Below are 10,431 nucleotides of genomic sequence, written 5' to 3' on the forward strand. Positions count from 1 at the left end.
ACTATGTATAGCAAAAACAAGTGGTAACAAAAAGTTAGAACAAAACCCACGTATAATACAGGCATTGAATCAACAAAGTAATTAGGATCATAAGCATTCCAAGAAAACCAACAGTTTGGCATTCTTCTACCATGTAGCACTTTATCAGAAGGATGTAGGATTCTTAAAAAAAAACCCAACCAAACAAATACTTCTCCCAGTTCTGAATCCTCACTTTGCACTTTTCATGTTGCTTTGCTGTCTGAAAGGCAGTGAGTGGGTACAACTCCTTTGCTGTACTCCTTCTAACTCCCCTGGTTCATCCCCACCTTAAAACACATCCATTCAGGAGTACCTGCAAAACAACCATATAAATTCCCTCCCCTTTAAGATACTCAAACACCCACCTCCATTGTTGGCAAAAGCTCTTCTCCACAGACTGAAGATGTCCTGCATGTGTCTTTCCAGCAGAAACTTGTGGGAGCACAGCCCCAGCTACAAACATTGATGCTCATTAATGCCCTTTGACAACTTTATGTAGTGCATGAACTCCCAAATGCAAAACTCCTGGCTGCTGTTATCTGAAGGAACTGCATCACCAGGGCTCAGCCTGGGTTTGGGATTCCAAAAGAAAAACGCCTGAGCAAGAAACGGCCAGGTCTGACCCAGGACTTGAACACACAAGGAGTGACTATAGCATCAGCTGATGCTTGTTTGATGCTCATCTTTAGCCTCCTGATGGGCCTCAAGTCTGAAAAAAAAGCCCAAAACAGAATTTAGGCAACTGTTTTGTTAATTCTTGTCACCATGTACACCACTCTCTGTCATCAAACATGCAGGATTGCCTCTTTTGCAGAAAAGAGCTGTGTTTGATGGTGCAATAACAGCTGTGCAATTACATCCAGTCCTCTCCAAAGCCACATCCAAAGTTCCTGCAGCCACTTTTGCATTGCCTATGAAATGCAGTTAGAGTTTGTGTTAGAAAGTCCAAGAATCTCAGGTGCATCTGAACAAGGCTATGGAGAAGTGAAATTGCCCCACTGGTAAAAGGTAAAGGTCCCCCACTGATTTCAATATGTCACAAAATATACGATGCCTTTTTTTATAATGGAGCAAGAATAAATCAGCCTTTCATTATCAAGAAGAGACAATATTACTTGTTCTGGAACTCTCTGCCTTTCAGAGAGGAGTGTGCTCTGAAATATTGTCACTTTTGTTGCTTCCAATATGTCAGCTTGGAAAGGAGATCACAGAAAGAAGATCAGGCCAAGACAAACATTTTACTGCCCTTTTTTCCACCCTGATTACGATTGCTTTTGGGTTGCTATCAGGAAATTTTAGTATCTCATACCAGCCAGATGAAGTTTTTTACAGGGCTCAGTGTCCTTACAAGGCTCAGACTTTGATGAGATCTTATTTCATTTTTCAGCTCTTGCCCAACTGCAGTGCCTTTTAATTGAAAATTAGCTACTATTTAGCTATATCTTGTGTCACACTCTGCGTTTCACACCCCAGAAGAAGTTTTCAGGAAATCACTGCATCCCTAACCACCTTTGTAGACCCAAATCATAAGATTTCATTAACTCATGTGCTCAGCGTGATGGGAAGGAAGACATAAACTGTGTCTGTGTCCTGTGTCCCTGTGTCCTCCATGTGTCCTGGGCTCCAAACCCCAACCAGGCAGCCCTGGGTGTACCCTGGGTGTTCTCCTGCCTTCTCCAGGTTCTCAGTGAACCTCCCCCATGGAGAAACTGTGATTTACTTTTTACTTAGTGCTGCCTACAAAGAGCCTCTCGATTTTTAGTCCATTAACAAATCTTTCCTGGGATCTATTAACATGTCACTGTGGAATGCCTTTTCCTTCAAAGTTTAATACCTCTTAACTCTCTCTTAATCACATTGCTCTACTCCACTTCATAGCCTGTGGCTTCAGGGAACCTTTGCCTTTTATTAGTACCCATATACAATCGTGTTGTCATTCCAAAATCCAGCGCTGCTTTGGGTTTCATAAATTCTTATCACTTTGATTTACTTGGTGTGTCCACAGCTCCCTGAGAAGGGAGATGTGCAGGCAGGGCAAGGAATGAAATGTTACAGTACAAAGCTGTGCCAGTGCATTCTTTCGGAGGGAGGAGCTGTGCCTGACAGGAGACACAGCCCCTTCTTTCCTGAGGCAGTGGCAGGCAATGTTAACACTAATATTGGTTTGGTCAAATCCTTGGTACAGCCCCTGGAGGTATTGAAAAGATGTGGAGATGTGGCACTTGGGGACGTGGTTTGGTGGTGGGCTTGGCAGTGCCGGAGCAGTGGTTGGATTTGATGATCTTGAAGGTCTTTTCAGACCTGAGTGATTCTGTGGTTCCTGTTCTGACAGTTGGTGAGAGCTGACAGGTTTCCATGCTCACAGCTGTGTTTTTCATTTTTCCAAATGAAAAACTGCTCCTACCTTGGTAGTGCCCCATAAAGGAGCATCTCTGATGCCACAGCCTTGTGAGGGTCACGGTGTTTCTGCTTTGGCCCATCTAGAAGGTGTCTGAGTGCCTGGTGAGGGAGGGAAGGGATTGTCTGCTACCCATTTTCAGTCATTTGCACCTCCAGGTGAGCAAAAAGAGTACTGAAAGTCCTTTTTTAGAAATGCACATTTAGATATCTGTTTTATCTGTTGTTTGAGGTGATATTTTGCACTTTATAAAGGTGTTTGTGAATGACATAGGAACGTTTCAGTGTAATAAAGCTGTGGTCTCTATTTGGTAAATCCCTTATATATGTCACTGAATTCATTACTGAAGAATACAAAACTAAGTTTATGAAATTGTGTAAAAGCAGCTCCTGACAATTCTTTTGTGGTTTTGGGTTTTTTTTCCTCAATGCCATTTTACTGAGAAGCATATTATAATGCAATTTAAGGTGCTGTAGTACTAGGAACACGAACAAGATGGATTCACTAATTAAATGGAAACAAGGTCCAGCCTGACATCTCTAAAATACAGCAGATCCCATCACAGCCACATGCTTGTCTCCCTGCTGTTGGAGATTTGTCATTTGCAAGGTACCTGGGTTTTGTCTCAGCAACATGTCAAAGAATCTGAAAAATATCTCATCTCTCTTCTAATAAGACACCATCTGCCTTTTTTTAGAGTAGCCTCCAAGCAGGCATTGTCTGGGTCTGTTTAAGCACTGTTTGTCTGCTCCCAGTTTCTTTCCAAAAGTTTTACGATTTTATTTTTTCCCAGAAGTCAGAGTTGCTGCAATGTGCTCTGTGTGGTGGAAGTGTTCAAAAGCATTGGGAATGTGCAGCTTGTACAGAATGCACTGCCTGCCTGTGAAATGGTGTTAGACACAGAGAATACAGTATATAGATTCTTTGGCATCTATATCAGCTTCCTGTTTATTTCTGAATATAATTTAGGTCCTAGTTTTTTACCTGGTTGGATCCTGACAGGTTACTGGGTTTGTCTGTATGAATTGCCATAGCAACTGTGATGCTGGAGCAAACAGTCATGAGCTTTAATAGCCTGGGGGTCTGCAGCAGAGCACTCTTAATTTAGAGGCCTTCATATCTCCAATCTGGGTCATTTCACCAGCTTGATTGGGCTTATTTTCTGTACTTCAGCATGATTCACGTTGTGATCTGTGGGCTACAGGGAGAGGAGAGATGTGAGTTTGTGTTTGTTTATTGAGGAAGGATTGCACTCTCTGAATAAACACCATTCTAGAACAAAACCCAATGTGTAGATAGGCTCAGATGTATATTTTGATGCAAAGGTTATGTTCTACATTATTGCAAGGCTTGGGTTCACATCTGAAGCTGAGACGAGACATCGAGCACTAAAACATCCCATTATGTTCAGCTTGTGCTGAAGCTGAATTTGGCCTGGGTTGTGCTGTGCCTCAGGTGCCCCAGTGCCTCAGCCTGAGCAGTGCTCAGTGCTGCTCTTTGCAGCTCTGGACTCTTTCACAGCAGCTGTGCTGCCATTGTTGTTCTCACAGCTTTGTTTAATTGTTCCCCTGGCCATGCACCTGCAAACCCCAATAATTTTATATGGCAGGTTCTCATGGGAAGCCATTACCACTGGTGTGAAAATCAGCCCTTTCCCCCAGCTTTTTCCTACCTCATTTTGTAGGTGCTAGTTTGTGTCAGAGACAACTGAAACAACAAAGCAGTGTTTGTGTACTCTGTACTATTAGTATTTTAAACACTGAAATATTAGCCAATAACACATGGGCACAGGAGATCAATGGCCAACGTGCAACAATTTCCCTAATTACTGTACTCAGCTGTAATCATGCCACAAAGAGGAGCATCCAAGAGGGAGTTTGGGTTGGTCCCACTGAGAAAAAAAGCATATAATGAATGGTGGGAAAGTGTACAAGAAAAATCATCATCTCTCTCTTCATCCTCACCATTGCTGCACAAGAGAGTCAGCCCAGAGGACGCCTGGCTGGGGACCCCAGCACTGCTCTTCCCAGCCACCCACAGAGGAGTTTTCCCCTCTCCTTCTGTGTGTCCTCATCTGCAGACCCTGCTTACACTACTCTGAGTGTGGCTCAACACCCTGCATGCAACATTCCCAACAGTGTGAATAAGAATTATGGGAATTATTGAAGCCGTGAGGGTAGGGAAAGTCACAAACACTGTGACTTTATCTGCTGTGGCAGATAAATCACATGGCATTTTTTTGGTTTTCACTGGGTCTGCCTCACTCATTTGGTGGAGCAGAAAGCAATAGCTACTCAAATTTTATGCCTTAAAAAACACAAAATTTCAATGTAGATTTCAATATTGACAATAACAGCTATGTAGTTGGTCATTTGATCAGTACTTACACATACTTAACAGCCATTACAGTTTTACCTGCCATACTGCACCTATTTTAATAAAAATTGTGTAGTTGGAGATTTTCTCAGTGTGAACAGCTGGGTGTCAAAAGCCAAACTGCCCAAGCAGTCTGTGTGAGCAGCAGAAGTAGACACCTGCCCACTCATTTTTTGACAGGCATGGCTTTAGTCACAGCTTCTGTGAAAATAAATATTGTTGAAAATACATTTTCTCTTTTACCACTGAGACAGTTTTTAACAGTTGTGGACATTCCCATGTCCTTCAGACGAATGAGGCTACCTATCTTCTTCCTAGAACAGCAAACATCAAGCAAAGGGAGCTGAAATTACTCTGAAAAAGCAATTTTGTGTGAATCTGGAATATCCAGAGGTGCACTGACCTACTCACTCACATTACATCTCCTTGACTGCTGTTGCTTGTAGAGCGATGAGTAAAGCCAGAAAAGTCACTCAACTTTTGCCTTTTGGGCAATCCCACTCTGCCCTTCTCCTTCCTTAGAAAGCTTCAAAAGCAGCTATTTTCACAACCTGAGTGTTAACAGAGCTGGCTGCTGTCATGCAGTTACCAGGTGGCTCTGTCAGACTCAAATCTTGGTCTCCTGTGCAAGCACAGAATGGGGGAAGAAAAAGGAGAAAAAGTGTAAGACAATGGTAGTTTTACAGTCTCCTTTCTCAGCTTGCAGACTGGAGATAGGAGTAGGCAAGCTTTATGATGGTGAGGAGAAATCAATACATTTTCATTGATTCTTGTAGCTGCAGAACTCTCACCCAAGCACAAGTACAGGGGTGGGAGCATGAGTTCATGACTGTCCTGCCACACTACCCGTGTAGAAATCCTCAGAAATCTGCTCTGGGCTCCACCAGGGATGGAGCCTGCTCCCTGACATGACTGCAGCCACAGCAGCTGGCCCAGGATCCTGCAAATTATCCCCTGCACAGGCCAGAATCTCCAGCAAAGCCAGTGGCAGCTGCAGCTGAAGGCAGAGCTTCACCTAAGGAAAATACTGCCTTTACAAAAGACTGTTTTCAAACAATTGCACAAAGTCTATCGAAACAATGCATTGTGTTCCAATAGAAAGAGGTCCACAAAGTTATATGTGAAGAATGACACAGAAATAGAAACATCAGAACAAAACAGCTTGGAAAACCAGCTAAGAAGTTGCACAGTCAGACCAGAATGCAATTAAGAACTTGGAGCAAGCATATAGTTTTGAAACAAAAGGAATTGGAAGCAAATTATAAAAATTTGAATATGAAAAATAATTGAGGCAGACTTCTGAGGGTTACATTTAGTTTATATTTTTGCCAATCCTCTAAAAAACATCAGTGGGAGTCTTTTAGAGTTGTTTTGATTTTGCAGAAACATTAATTTCCTTAATTGGCATTTTCAGCTTCTGTTGGAAAATTTCTGACCTGCTCAACTCTATTGAGAATTTGTTCATTAGCAAAGTGTGAGGGTCTGTCACATTTTCAGTTGCTGCAAAGCTGTCAAATGGTGTAAAACTTATTGGAAGGTCCTTTTACTGTTATGGCCCACCTTTGCAGGTGACATTTTATAACAGATTTGATTGTGCCACAATGGACCTGACCTTTGTGTCATGTCTTTTCTTCCCGTTTCTTCAGCAGAGTCCATTATCTCTTGATCCAGATTCCTTCAGCTCTTCTCTTTGACTTTGTGTTACTTTCCACTCCATTCCCAGGCTGCACCGCCTAACACCCTATACCTGCTTTTGATGTCACCAAACAGGGACAATGACTATAAAGTTATTTCCCTTTACAAGTCAAACCTGGAAGGTCTCTCTGTTGTTGTTCATTCTATTTCCATTGCTGGTGTAAGCGTCCTTGTTGTTTTTCCCACTAGTGAAGAAAGGGCAAGTGTCATAATCACTGAAGCAAAGACTTCGCTTTGAAGCCGTATTGATTTTTTCCTTTTCCCTTCTGAAGCTTTGCCAGGCTCCATAAAAGCCTGTCTCTTGTTCAGAAACTCTTTGGACTGAGAGACAACAGGGGCAGCAGAGCCAGCGGGGTGCAGTGGGAAGTTAGGGCATCTGCTGGGGAATGACAATCGTGACAGCAGCATGGAAAAGAAAGAGGTCATTTTATTTTTATCTGTACTCTGAGAATGGCTGTGCATCAGAGCAAAGCCGAACGGGAAGCTCAGCTTTAATTCCAATTTGTGATTCCTCCTTGTCCAAACCTGAATATGCACATTTTTCTAGGGTTAAGCTGTTGACAGCAAGACACTGAGACCACTTAAGTGACTTGGCCAGAGGCTGAACCATGAAAGTGTCAACAGCAGGAGGTTGTGGCACAGTGCTGTGGGGATGTGAGCCTTACCCTGCACTAGACTGGAGCAGCAGCATCATATGGACTGGCAGAGAACTCCTGAATGAAGGTCCAGGGCTACCACAGGACTCCTGTTCAAGGGATCTGAAATGCTCAGCTTAGACATAGCTTATGCAAAGCAGAAATATCCAATAGCATTTATTCAGCTCCCATGTGTGGCAAGGACCCAAAATTACTCTCTTCTATCACAAAATGCCTCTTCTATCACAAAATGCCTCTGTCTTTTGTAGGTTCCTTGCAGTCTGTGAGCACATACACTTATTTATCATCTGTGCATTGGAGAGCTCTCACTCTGAGCACCAAGATAGGTGCTGGCTTTAAGCTTTAATTCAAAGTGGTCTCCCAGTGCCTCCACCACTCTTCTGTTTCATTCACGCTGACCAGAGGAAAGAATGTCACTTATTAAAACATCAATGCCACTTCTTGCCATGCTTCTGTATTTCTTGGAGCTGTCAGGATGGGAGAGCTGGTCTTCCAAAGCTCATTAGATAAACAGCTGCACCTGGAGCTGCTTGTAAAATTACAGCAGCTGCCTTTTGCAGAGTAGGTCAAGTAATAACTATAGTAGTTTTCTACCACTTTTTTTTTTTTTTTAATTAGTACCTACTGCCAGAAATTCAATAACAACAATAAGAATTATTCTTACTGCTCATGAGTGTAGTCATAAAGTTCTTTAAAACCTAAAAATACATAAAATGGCTTCCAAATTCTCAGCTATTTTGAGAATTGTGCATATGAGACAGCTGGAAATGAGACTTTTTTTTTAAACACCTCCAAAAAAACCTGTTATCAACAGCAATGAGAGGGTTTTGTTGATTAAAGGATGTTTTCCTCTATTCATTTGTAAGGGAAGTGAATCATTAAGTGCTGTCTGAAAACCTTCTTCATACTGAATAGAAGGAAAATGCTTTGTGGTCATTAGGGCTTACAGGAATAGCCTGAACACCCACCACCATCTATTTGTGCTGCAGATCAGCTCTGCTCCAGCTGCTGATGCCACTTGTCAATGGACTGCAGGCTCCCCCCACTGCAACAGCCCCACTGCTGCTTTTCCTTTCCCTTCCAAGCAGCTCTACCAGCCAGGGCAATTTTGCAGCCTCTTTCTCCAAGGAGACGAAGCATCTTAAAGCTGTGTCCCCCTGCAGAGGGCAAGAAAAACATAATTTATGTTGTTTGCCCTGTCAGGACCTAAGCACATCAAGTAATGAACAGAAGGAAGCTGTTTGGGTGTCCTGGTTCAGCTTTGACTTTGCAGTTTCCTGCTTTCCCTTTTGGGGCACATCACACTGTTGACTTCTGCACCTGTGTTACCCACCCAGTCCTCAGTGTACATTTGTTTTCATTATTCCTGCACCCTCCTGCTGTTTTTTCTGACAAGCTCAGGATCTGAAAACTGCTTTCCCAGACCTTTAAGTAACAACCCATCATCAGCTGTGCTGTGTATGGGAGGCTGCAGCTTGAATTTGTTTCCACAAAAGGTGCAAGACCTGCCTAATCAGCACTTACCTAAGTTTGCTCATGCCAGACAGAGTCAATTTACAGACCCTGCCTGCTGTTGACCCTGCTGTCTGCTCTGGGTTATTCTGGCCTGCATCCACTTTCTGAAATTAAATGTTAGTATTTTTAATTGCAGGTTTTAACTCTTGCCTAATGGGGCACAAGCTCATGCTGTTAGAGGTCTGTCCAAGAGAAGTGAGGGGGACTGCATGGAGAGGAGCTGCAGTTGCTGATAGTGACAAAATGGGTCTGTGCCTTCTGTCCCTCATCTGCCACTGAAAAAATCTCAGTCCCACTGTCCCCTTGCCACTGCTGCCCAGCTCACAGGCACCACCACAGGGCCTGAGAGAATGCAGATTTTGGAACAGGATGCCTCCCAGCCAGTTTAACCCAGAGCAGCTCTGAGGCTGCTGCTTGTTCGTGTTGCAGCTGAGTGAGCTTGTAGCTGCTGGAGGATTTGTCCTGTGGGTAGGCATCTCAGGCTTGCATGGGGTAAATGCTCAGTGCAGGCTAGAAATCATGCTGGTTTATTGCTATTCTTTCCTTTTTGTTGGTGAAAACATGTGAAATAAAACTAGTTCATTCAAAATAATAATTGCAATGTAATTTTGTGAACATTTTGAAAAATATGGACTGTTTTCCTATATATTACTAAATTTGACCAAAGAAAATATGAACAATTTTTTTTTTCTTTTTCTAAACCAATAAATAAATGATTGGTAAAATTATTATGGCACTTCTTTCTCTTTGATTTTTAATGAGACTTTTCTTTCTTCTATGCAACTATCTATTGTTGATCCCATCTTAAAAATAGTTTCACATTATGGGAAAAATGTAGTCTATAGCACAGCTTGCTAGATGGGGTGTCAAAGGTTTGCAGTCTGCAAATTCCAAGTTCAGCTCCTTATCATATGATCAGTTTTCACCACCCACAGACCATTGCAACACAGACCCAGGATGAACATCCATGAAAAAATAAACTCAGCACCTACCTGGGGGATTGTGGACAGATCACAGAAGTTATGAAGCCAGCTTCACAAGCTGATTTATGGCAACTATGAAGAAGCTGCAGATCTGCTCTACTTTGGAAACAAACAGCTGAAAATTTAAGCTGCTGTCACCTAGGGCGCAACAAAACCACAGAAGGTCTGCTGTGAGGTAACAGCTGTGAGAGTTAAGGTCACCAGCAAGCCAACAGCTCAGATTAAAATTTTAAGCTCAGAAAATGTTTGCTTGTTTTTTTCTCAAGATGTTTTTCCAAGATTTGATTTGCTGTTTCTATTTCCTTCACACACCAGACCACAGCCCTAGCTCCATTACCATCATGGCAGTGATAAAAACCTGAAATAAGCTCCTTGGTTGCTCTCTCCCGCTGCGTTTCAGCCCAATGCCTGTAAATTCCCTGTGGAAGGCTGCAACCACTTATCCTTACCAACCTGCACAGAGATGCTTTCCAGCTGCCTTTTGATGGCCTTTCTTGGTTTTCCAGTGAGACTTTGGCACTGCCCAGACAGCTGGAGGAGCTATGGAAGCTGCAGTGTTTGTGGTGTGAAGCTGGAAGGTTTTTTTTTACACTGTCACAATGTTTGTGCAGAGCAGTTGCATTACACTCACCAAGTTGGAGTGTACCTGTGCAACAGCCTCACAACATCCCAGGGTTGTGTGTCACTAACATCAGCCAGGCAAAGATATTTTTACACTCAGAATTTGAACAAGAACGTTCAGGATTTCTTTTTTCATTAGCATGTACCTGTAAGAATGAAGATGGAA

This window comes from Agelaius tricolor, unplaced genomic scaffold, assembly GCF_023055355.1.
Source record: "Agelaius tricolor isolate 1412-34295 unplaced genomic scaffold, bAgeTri1.0.p SCAF_12, whole genome shotgun sequence".
Lineage (NCBI taxonomy): Eukaryota > Metazoa > Chordata > Aves > Passeriformes > Icteridae > Agelaius > Agelaius tricolor.